Source organism: Anser brachyrhynchus (assembly GCF_964034855.1).
Source record: "Anser brachyrhynchus genome assembly, chromosome: 13".
NCBI classification, from domain to species: Eukaryota; Metazoa; Chordata; class Aves; order Anseriformes; family Anatidae; genus Anser; species Anser brachyrhynchus.
The window spans coordinates 17,409,273-17,421,418 of NC_137708.1; the positions used below are offsets into that span (position 1 = coordinate 17,409,273).

A 12,146-nucleotide genomic window follows, 5' to 3' on the forward strand; every position below is an offset into this window, starting at 1 on the left:
GGAGAAAGTTTTGGCTGCCGATCACAAAGCCCCGGCCCCCACCCCCACCCCCCTCCCGTCAAGGGAGGAGAAAGTTAAAGGTGATAAAGCCACACTGTAGAAATAAAGCAAGCTTTAAGCGCGGCTACGGGAAAGGGAGATGGGTGTGAGCCCGCCGGGTTGGGCACAGGGTACTGGGATGTAGGTGTAAGCACTGCTGGTACAAGCGGGCACCTGTGGCTTACACAAAATACCACTTTTCCACCTGGGAAACAGGCCAAAAAGTTGCTTTAGGTTTAAGTCAGAGTATCACCTGGGCGTTATCCTGTGTAACATGCTCTAGGTGGTCCTGCTCTGCTCTTCTGAGGTCCCCTCCAACCTCAGCCGCTCTGGGATTCCATAAGTTAAAATATCAAGCACTGGCCTCGCTCCCAAGAGATGGGGCACACACGCAGGAACAAACAGGAACAGTGCGGCTCCTCGCACTCAGCACCCTCCACCCCAACCCGGCCCCACACCCCGAGCAATAAACCGCTCTTTTTCCTCAGTAGCAGGGGTGCCCGGGCTGTGCCATGCTCTGTGTACAAACACACGGCTCGTTCCTGCTGCTCCTACTCAAAGCACCGTGCCCTGGTGTAGAGGAGGTGAGCGGTGAGCGATGGTACTAGGGCCAGGGAGCAAGCCCTAAGCCAAGCAGCAGCACCACCCCACCCTACTCAGTCACGCTTCTCCCCTCCAGCATCAGCCCGCTGCTGTGGAAGGTGCAGAGGTCAGCCCCTGCAGCTTTGCACAGCTCTACTCTCTACTATAATACCATATTTAATTTCACCCCATGTTATTTTCTTGACAGAAAGATTAAAGTGATATAAGTGAGTAATTAGGGTAAGGTGAGACAGTGACGGTGCATCTGGCAGCACTCAGTAAAATAAACACACTTCAGATGGTGTTCATTACCTGCTTGGCACATTTCAAAATACCCCGAGCTCGGGGCAGGTTTTGTTCTCAGCCACACCTGGGGCAGTGCAACAACAACAGGTATTTAAGTGCCTTCCTTTCTCGAGAACACAAACATAAGGCTTGCTTAAAGGTTATCATTGTAGCTGTGGCACAGTATAGCACAGTATAATGTCTTTAGTTTCCTGCACGCTACTCATTTAGGGTACTTCCTTTACAGAACTACCATAATATCAGTCCATCAGCAGCACAGAATTCTGCACAGCATCTTGGGCAATCTTAAAAATTAACAGTCTGTGCACTGTGATCTTTTTATGTACTGCCACAAACACGTGCAAAATGCGCTGGCTTGATGGAAGTGCAGCTACCCACCTCGGCTGGTGGATATTAAATTTCCAGACTGTCAAATAAGAGACTTGCAGGTTTAAGAACAAGGTGCTGAGAAAACTCCTATTGGCAGGAAGAGATCAACAAAACCCTGAGTGAGGAGAGATTGCAATGCCATCCGCCGCCTGGCTCTGCCCTGCCACACACCCTCATTGCTTTCCTGACCTCCCCAGTACAGTGCAGCTGCAACGTGCATTGCAATCATTCACTACAACCTGTAAGACGGAGCAGATCAGACATTTACATCTGTCCCATCCTCCCAGCTGTCTTCAGACAAAATCCTTGTGCCCAGGCACGTATGTATGCCTTCAGCCAACGCTTGCTTGTCTGCTTCCTAGGAAGCAGGAGTTAGAGTCCATGATAGCAGAACCCCGATTATGGTAACAGGCCAGATTCACACAACAGAGCCATAGCTTCTCCCCCGTGTGTGACCCACATGCCTGGTGGGGATCTGGAAGGAAGGAGAGAACGTGGGAGGGTGCGAACAGAGTGGAGAAGACGTGCTGCACCAGACCTACTCGTGCTGGGTGAGACAGCCCTAACACCGCAGCGCTTCCCAAACCACATGGAGGCCCCCTGCACTGCATGGTGCCCACCACATCTGACAGACCCTAATGCTGCCAGCACCGCAAGCAAGGCGTCTGAGAGGTCTGTTATCCTGAGGCAATTGTCTGAAAAAGTTCTGTTTTGGGGATGGAGCCAGGGAACTGCCTGATGAGGAGACAACATCAGATCTCCATCTACAAACTGCTGCATGAAGGAAGGATTTTTATGCCATTACGAGCAGAAAAGCGACTGGAACTGCAGGCACTCCATGCAGCAGGGGGCTTCAACTCAGGCAAGCAAGGGAGTCACCCTATCTCCTCCTTTCTCTGGTCCTGATGTGTGATTCAAACCTGACTGTATGCTGTGGGAAACAATTCTGAGCCTGCAAACAGTGATTCACTCTTACTGAGGCTGAAGCAATTCCTGAAGAACAAAGCTGGGATTATGAACCGCCAGATACTGAATTTCTCCTTGACTGTCACACCTGGCAAGCCTTAGAGCTCTATCAAAAACCTCTGAAATGCTACCCTAAGCAGTCTCTCGTTATGTACTCCATCAGTTGCAGAAAGACTCACCCAACACTCCCCAGTCTTTTTGCATATCCCTTCCAGTGTGCTGTCTAAGAGGAGCTGGAGAAACATGTTGCTATTTAGTCCGTACCTTCTCTTCACTCTGACTGGTGATGTTTCAGAAACACTGAGAAAAAAGAAACTCAAGGCTGTTGCTGACCTCTCCGGGCAAGGCAAATTTCTGCTGTGCTAGACAGAACTGTGGAAGGAAAGTGAGGAGGGTCCCAGATTAGTTGTCCAGTCTTCTCCATTCCTTGCTATGTTCCTTGTTCCATGAGTTAAACCTCTCCACCCCTAGAAAGCAAGCCTTCATTGCAACTCCCATCACAAGGCTAAAAAACACATCCATATTCACGTCAGAAAGTTCCAGCAGATAAATATCCCATGGTGGAATACATTAAAACTGTGTTTCTAATAGGCTCTGATCCCCAAAATTAGTCCACACCCATTTCTCTCTTTTTTTTTTTTCCCCCAAACATCCCTCCTGACACTTCAACTTTAAATTTAAAATCTTTGTTCAAATTGTACATTTATCTTAACCAGGCTTCCGTGGCCAAACACCTGATTATTGGTGGTTTCTGAACAGGAGGAAATAAAAGCATACATTTGTGCCTTGGCCAAGATGAATACTCTGCAGACAGAAGGCTCTGTGTTCTTTCATTTCCTTGGCAGGACTAACAACCTTGGCCATTTTAGGGGAGGCTACTGTACTAGCAGGAAAAGAGAAAAAAAAACAACCCAGCAACAACAAAAAAGGTTTAAGAATGGTCTGGTGTATTTGCAGTAAGCCAGAGCACACTGGCTAGACAAAAAAAAAAGCACACTGGTTACAAAAAATCTGGAGAAGGCAAAAGGATCAGGATACATACAAGAAAAAAAAAAGATGAAAGAGTGAATAACTCTGAATGCTCAATAACACTGAACAACAGTTTGAGACAGCACAACCAACTGCAGCAGCAGAGCTGTTGATCAATTTGCCTCTTGGATAGCCCCCAAGCTGAAACCCCCAATTCCACATCACCACCAGGGAGCTGGTCTCTTCTGCACTCCTACATCCTTTAGCCACTGATGAACGAATGGACGAACACGAGATACAGTGGATAGAAGTTGGCTCCTCTGGCTTAAAGCTTCTGGATTTCTGCACAGAATTTCTGCTCGTGCACCAAGCCCAACACATCCTGCGCTCACTGAACTTACTGCTCAGGCATCGATCCTTGTGCCAGCACGTCTGGAAAGAATCAGACTTGCTGGGGATTCACAATGGATTTGATCAACTCAGAGGCAGTAAATCTAGTGAACCAGATGATGCGGGTCGCCTCTGCTATGTGTGCTGGACCAACGAACTGCATAGGCAGTAGATGCTCCTGGATATTCCACAGGCCAAACCTAGCCACTGCTTTGGCCAAGCTGCCACGCATCTAAAAATCCTGGATGAGCACAGCAGAGTTGAAAGAGCTGGCGAGAATTCTTTGCCAACAGATGGAAACAAAAATTTTATTTAGCCTTGTCATCTTTCATGTTATGCTGTCGTCTCTGTTTGGGGTGGGCTGCGTGGAAACAGAAGTTAAGTCCTGTTCATTTCTGTTGGAGTTGTCACTTGTAGTATTCTAATAAATAATTTGATTTCTTTAGGAAACATTAAGCTCCCTGTGCCTGGAGGCACCTTATACTTCACGCTCTTGCTTCAAGTATAGAGGATGTTCCAGTAGTGAATGGATTCTTAACAGCAGAGCTCATGAAAATGGTTGCTCTTCTTGCAGACAGAGCAGCAGTGCAACATGGCCACATAGGTCTTGCCATCCCAGTTGCTGCTTGGCCCATCTACAACAGCAAATCCAACCCAAGAGAAACTTGTAAAAGTGAATTCATCTTTCCAGCAAGTGTCCTCTAAAATGAATATTCATGAAAATGCTCCCTTCCTCTGAACCTAACTAAACATCCTTCCACTGTTTTCCTGAAACACCGAAGGCTTAAGTTCCACGAGTCACCTTGCAGCTCATCTTTGCATCAGCCTAGAGAATCACTGAACTTGGCTCTCACCTCATTTAAGCCCCATCTAATTATGAAACTTAACTACAGTCAAACAACAGTTTTGCTGCATATGCAAGTCTCGTTGTATTTTGATGTGGGAAGAGACAGGAGGAAAAACTTTTTTTTAAAACGTTCAAGCACTTATACAGGACTCGAGTGATGTGTAAAAGATCGAGTCCTCTCCAATATATTTAAATTCAAAAAGCTTTTTCTTGTGTATCTTGGATGCATCTACATCTACCTGAACTGAAAGGTATAAATCCTGGTGGGTTTCGTGCTTATTTTTCTTCAGTACTGTAGTTTGTGAACTACAAGAACAGCAGTTTCATTAGCATGCATTAACCAGTGACTTGCGCATTACTGCTGCTGTCTCCAATCAAAGAATCATTTATGGAAAACAAGGGCACAGGGAACAAGATGCTTTGGCAGCTTTAAGATTATATGCCCAAAGCTTTATACCCCTCTGTCTTATATTTTTATGTTAAAGTATCATGAGATATTACCATATTTTTCATTATTATTTGTGGCACTAAATACTGCAGCACACAGTGCCAGATGGCTAATATTCAGAATAAAAATAATGCAAGGCCAATCTTAGAAAGACTCAATGAGAATGCGACAGCATGTATTCATCCTACTTTCCTAATGCGCACAGCTAAAATATTAACAGACTTAAAATCTGTTTTTTCCAATTTGGAAGAACAGCATATTATAGAACTATATGTATGCATATATACAACTAAGTAAGCATGTATAAAAATTTACATGTCTTTCAATTTTATTTGTGTGTTTCAAGGATCTTAACACAATACATAAGCACACCTTCTTTCACCATTTGTAAGGTTATTTTGCCAGTAAGGAAAAGCAAATAGTTTTGAAATACATTAGTAATATAAGCAAAAACCTTTTCCCAGAGACTGTTATTGGTATTTTTTTTTTTTTAATATATAAACAGCTTGAGTCCTAAACTTAACCAGATGGAAACGTGCCTACAAAGAGTTGGCTCCAATTCAGAAGAGACTGACAGCCAATAGATGAGCCAATTTAGACCATCGTATGCCAAAAATGGTCAATCATGTTATCTTATGTGTGACTCTACCCTGGCAGATGCCAACTCTATCCAAATGACTTTAAGCATCTTTTTGGAAGACAGGATTATTTTACACACACTTAAAAACATCATAATAATGCTTGATTTTTCTGGAAATATTCCACTTAGTTTCAGCATTTTCACAAGAGATTTTTATTAATTTATTTTAAGGATAAGTCTTTTTTTTTTTTATACAGCCTCCTACCAGAAAAAAAAATGCTTTCCAATCCAACAAAGACTGATTAAAAAACTAAACTGCAGTTCAGTGAGAGTCCCCTATTTATTTTAATATTAATAAAAGGAAAGGCTTATACCTGTACAAACTGATTTAGCTTCTCTCTCCAGGCAAAACATTTACTTTTGAAAACAAAAAAACAACAGTAAGTATAGATTAAGTGTGCTTCATGTTACCCTCATCATCTCCCCCCAAAATAAAGACTAAAGTTAAAATTAAAGGACATTTTTATAGTGAAAGTTTTTTTTTTTTTGTAACTCAATTTCTTAGAGAATTATTATTTTTACCTTCTAAGAAGGAATATTGAAGGTATGCTGCTAATCTGCCTCAGACTGCAACAGGAAAGGATCTCTTCCTCTGTCTCCACTGTAACATTTACATTCCCCCTCTAGGGAATGTAGTCCTTGTATGGTTACTTTTTTCCTCTCCTTCTTGTACCTAATTTAAATAAAAATAGTAAAAGGGAGAAAAAGACTTATTCAGTCATTAGTCTGTCCTAACGGCATAGGACAGTTCAATTAATTCTCCAACGCATCACATAACCTGTATTTAAGCCCTGAATCTGCTTTCAGCTTGGTCTCTGTTTCAATTTGGTCTGATTTTTTGCTTCATGCTAAAGCCCTAGGAGGTCTCAGGTGATGAGATTTCTATCCATTAGATTGAAAGCTACAGAAACCAGTGTAAACACTTAGTAGATCATCTTCTTTCACAGGACACTTTGCAAGGCCACATTTAAAAAGATTAATGTCTTCAAATCTGTTGTTTCCCCAGAGAACAATGCAAGCTTTTCCTCCAAAGAGGAGGGCAGCCGTTCTGCTAGACAGCTTGTAGTTTGGGTGTCTTCCTGAAAATCATGTGCAAAGTTGCAATTTCATTTTCCATTTGTACAGCAGGTAATTGCACTGCCTGTGTGAAGTAACCTTACCTCATCTGGCAAAAGGGAGTCAAGGCAATTAATCTATAGGATTTTATACCAAGGTCTCAATTTCCAACCTTTATTCATAGAACCTTTTGTGATAACAGTGATAACTGAGACTTTGAGGTCCATGGACACTAAACATTTAGAAAGGTTTGGACATCTGCCGTATAGGGCAAATACACATTCTTACTCGTTCCTGCTTCTCTTCAAAAACACGGCAGCAACACACAGAGCTCAGCTGCAGATATTGACTTTGCACTTGAGGCAACTCCAATTGTTGGAGGTTGTTCCAATTGTTGGAGTTGTTCAAGGTGTTTGGTCACCTTGAACGTGCACACTCCCTGGTCATGCAACCTACAGTCTGTGGCTGATGAAAAGTCCAGGGTGTAGGTAACAGAACCCTGCTCGCATCATGCTTTTCCCTAACTAGTCCTTGCTAGTTTGTGGATTATAAACCTTCTAGTACCTTGGCAGCACACTGGGCTCCACTCTACAATCATTTTAAGATGCTCCTCCTAATTCTTATGGAGCTATAGAACTCCTGGCACTTTTAGGAACAGGCCACGACATCAAAGAGCACAATCTGCTGCACTCTGATCAAAAAGATCACTTTCCAATCTGCACCAGAGAGCAGATTCAAGGTGACTCATTCAATAGGATCAATGATGCTCTGTCCCAGTCTGACCCAAGCCTGCTGAGAAGGTATGGAGCCCTTGGAAAGAACCACAAACCGCTGGAGAAGCTCTTGGGGAAAAAACAGAAAGCTCAATGATTTTCTTTTTTTAATCACTTGGGCTGATTTTGTTTTAAAATAATTAGTTCATTTCCTGTGTTTATGAACAGCTAGTCAATGGGTAAAGAGATATTAGTCAGCCACAACCAGGCTGATCACAGCTTTTTTTTCCTGTTGCGGATTATAAACATCTGGTCAAACAACATCAAGAGGCTTAGAGAGTGCCAAGGGCTTCCTTCACATATTCACTATCTTTATCAATAGCTGTTGCCCACCTCTGTTGTATGATCTCTGACTCACAAACTCTGGCGGTAACAGTTGGATGATTCAGCAAGTACACATTTTTTCTGAGGCCATGTTCTTTTTTTGCACCTATTTTAGAGAAGAGCACCATCTCAATTCAGTTGGCTACATTGCCACTACCTGGTAAATCAATGCTTTCTGCAGCTTCTGTGCAGCTACTCCAACAGCTCTTCAAACAGGTTCAGTAATGACAACTTTAGAACAAGTGTGCATTAAAACAAGTTGATGTTGCCTTCAAAATAAATCATAGAGGAAGCCTTGTTCCGCTGCCAGGAAGCATATACTTCAGTCACAGGGCATAACAAACTAATCTAGCAAGGAATCTTTTCTGGTAGAAAGTCACAGTTCTTCTACTTAATTGGCCACAGTTACGCATCTTGCAATTTCAGGACCTTCTACATGGAGATGGCGTATGTGCACCTGTGAGCTTACATCTCTAACGCTGCCCATTTCATTTTAAATCGTCACCAAGTTGCTTTGAACCATGAAGCCATTAAGCCTGCCTTCACTTCCCATGTAGATAGCACTGGTCATGTCAAAACACTCAACTGCAGGGACTCCATGAAGTTCCTCTCCTCTTGTGTTCTCCACAAAGTTCACAGGCTAACTATTTTCACATCATTATCTCCTGCAGTCAGAGAGAAATAATCTGTTGAGTAACTACTTTTTAATCTGTCTCAAGCATTAAGAATGTGCTGTGGTCATTTACATAGAGATTCACCCAAATGACAACATGGGTCCAAGAAGACGACTTTCTGCTCCCACTCTGGGACACAGCCACCCCATTTCCACAGCCACTTGCATCTCACTACAGCCAACAGGGACAAAAAACAAGAGCTTAACAGATGCCACACACAGTTTACAGACTGTCACAGCTTTCCAACATTCTCTAGTTGATTGTTATTACAAGATTCCCCATAAGCCACCATCAAGCAATGCAGCCCCTTATTCTGCTCATCATGTTCTGACTGATGATGTGAGCTGTCAGACCAAACTCAAAGTTGTCAAACAGCTAAAATTGGCAGATTTAGTAAAATAACATTTCTTTGAGCAAAGTACTTAAGAGATGTATCCGGTGGAACTTAAGGACTAAGCAAGTCTGTACAGTTTGCTGGTTAGAACAGGATCTGCGTAGGACAGCTCAAAGGCCAGTAAAGCAGGTTTGGTCTAAATCAGAGATGGCTATTAGAGATGAGCTTGTATTTCCATTGAATGAATTTCCACCAAGACTTGGATATCTGAGACTGAAAACATAGCCACTTGTAGGATTTGCTTTTCTAGACACCTATTAGAATCACATGGACACTTATCTGCGAGAACTGGACTGCTTTCCAGTGGACTAAACAGCTAGAAAGCTTGGGGCCTTAAATTAAAACAACACAAAATCCACAAAATAATCAATATAAAACACTTTTTGTGAGCTTCTGGAGCTGATCGTCCATTGAGAAGTAGTGAGAACAGAAGGGAAATACAGCAAACAAGCCTTATTTGCATTTGACTTGCTGTAAATTACTTTTATGCTATTTATACTAGGTAATCTTCTTAATTTTGCAGTCTGCCTTCAGTCGTTTCTTGTTCCTCCTTTCATTAACTGTGGTCTCTGTGTTTGTATTTAGTACACACGCATGCACACAGGGCTTGATGGTGAGGCATGACGGCCTTTTCTGTATGAATTCGGAGTCAAGAGTATTACATGTGATCTGCATACACATCTACAAAAAGATATAAAATATTTTAAACATACCACTCCAGTGCGTACTGTAAGCAAGGCAAGCATTACAGGCTGCGGTGCAGAGAAACACTTTCCAGATCGTGGCTGAGAGCTGTTGCATCATGGAAGCATCCAGCCAAGTCTGACCGAATTATGGTAACTCACATGCAAACCTACGACATGAAATTCACAAGGGGAGCTTTAGAAATCTTACCTACAGCCACGTTTTGCTACAAAATATTTAGTGATTTGAGAATCTAACACCCGTTGGAAATTCCAGCTGCTGATTCTGCTGGTAGCACAGCTCAGGCAAAATCAGATGCTTTTAAAACCATCCTAATGTTTTGCATGCTGCTGGCATGCACAGGAATCCTCCTCTTTAGCGACAGGTAACTCTTGCCCATGCTGAGATTCAGCAGGTGAAGTTTCAGAATTGTACATTTGGTGCAGGAAGGCTTTGACAGGCTGCAGATTTCAAGCACCAAAAAATTCCAGGGGACTGACACGAAAGCACAAGGCTGATGGGAAATAAATTCTGAGAGACAAAGGCACAGCACCCAAACATGCAGTTCAACAGCCAGGCGTGCTCTTTGCAGCAGCTCTGAGCAGCAGCACAGGGTCCTATCAAGCACTGATTTTCGGTGGACATGCAAAATCAAAGTGCAAAGTCATCATCTCCGCACTGAGAACTGTGTGTGCATAGCACTCTCTGCAAAGTTATCTCCAGCCATTTTGGAAGTCCTGCTACGTAACACGATCGCACACCGACGCTACTGAAAATTAAAAGCCTGTAAAACCCAAATATTACATAAAACACCGGACAAAAGACAGCACCGAGAAAGCTGGTGCCAGCTTCCTCATATTTCAGGCTACTCGCCCGCCCAAATTGGAGAAAAGCAGACACTGTGGCAGAGTGTGACAGCAGCATTTTGTAAAGCAAACCTCTCCCCACAAGAGAGCTGCTACACGAGAGGTCCAAAGGTGGCACAAGGGCCTTCATTGTGCAGCGCCCCATCCCACCGAGGTCACCTGGTAAGTTCCTTTGAAAGCCAGCACTCTTCCACAGCACACTAGGGAAAAAGCCCAGCTCTGAGAGAGGAACTGGTAATGTCTCCTCAGGCTTACAGACAGAAAATATTTTAGGGAGAATCACAGGAAAATCATAGTTGAGCTGGGGGGAAGGGGAGGGAGAAGAGACAACGCAGCAAAGTAAGGTAATGCTTAAGGAGAAGCTACAAGAAAAACTCCTGCAAGCAGCCCCTGTTAGGTGAGGCCAAGATCAGCATTAAAAGCTTGCAGTTAAGGGATTGATTTTAGAGCTCTTTCTCCCCACCACCCCCCCGATACCACCTGAATTTCTCTTCCTGTGCCATTTATATTTAAATACTGTGAAGCATTGTAAAAAAAAAAAGTCATCACATTGTACAACTTAGGGCCATCATTTATTTTTGCCCTAGAAGCTTAAGGAACACTGTTTGCTATGGCGAGTGCCATTTTCAGTAACGTCCATTGCGGTCACCTATGGTGCGCACACAGCACACCACTGAACATGAATCGATGCCCTCCACACCCCCAAAAGTAAACGTCAGGTGTTCCACAATACAATTTTTCAGGTTCCTAATCTTTTAAAATTCTTCCCAGCCTCCACCTTAAACAAGTCTCAGATATATACACATGCTTTCTACTTCACAGATGCATGGAAGGCCAAATTCAACCATTTAAAAGTCTAAACTCTGCCAGGATATTTCTCTTGTTAATGCTACAGATATTTGTGACACCTACTATGCAACCTCTGGGACAGCTAGACAAGTTCACTTGACATTCACCTACTTCATACATCAGCTTCCCGACATAGTAGTAAAATATTACTTCTTAGGTTTTAGTTGTTTTGCTTAACTTGCTACCATTTATTAAACTGTTCCTTGGAACTTCTTTCCAGCTGAGACTGCAGGATTGTCATAAGACTCGACCTGGTGCGTATTTTTCTGGTCCAAACACCCCAAACCTATTACCACCCAATCCCCACACAAGCTTTGAAATAAACCCATGTGAACTTTGCACAGCGTAGATGTAACAACTCCAGCCTAAAATACTTTTGTTTTGTGCTCTTTCCCCTCCCTTGTATCCTGTTAAATATCCTAGATTACTTGAATCACATAACAGCTAAACAGCATCAACAACCCCTTGCCCCTCATCACCTTTTACAAATTCTGCAAATGCTGTTTTTTTTAAACCAGAAAACATTCCCTGGTTTTCATGGTAAATAGGCTCAACCTTCTTCAAAAGCCAGGACCTTTTTCAAATCACTGAAGAAATAAAGATTTTTTACATCCCTGTGTAAAAACACGAGCATATATTAATAAAAACAATAAAATATTTCATTAAAAAAAATCATCTTTTCAACCTCTACATTTCGAAACATTTATTGGGGCTTGCACAAGGCCAGTAAAATCCTCAGATGACACTTGTAGAGCACTTTACAACGCATTCAAAGGACATAACACAAGCTGATATACGGTGTTCCAGCCTGTTTCTTCTTCTCCATAATGAAATGGAAAAAATTCTCTTCTTCCCCCCCTACTCTCCAGGATAAGTCTGATAGCTTTACAAGACACATTTTAAGTTGGTGTGATATAAACGCTTGACAATTTTATGAAGGGCTACAAAGCATTGAAAACTGGAAATGAAA

General features: G+C 42.7%; 1 protein-coding gene across 1 annotated transcript in view; it reads right to left on the reverse strand.

The window, feature by feature from the left end:
- NEXMIF (neurite extension and migration factor) overlaps positions 1–12,146 on the reverse strand; it is a 197,623-nt gene that overhangs the window by 139,488 nt on the left and 45,989 nt on the right. The window lies entirely within an intron of this gene.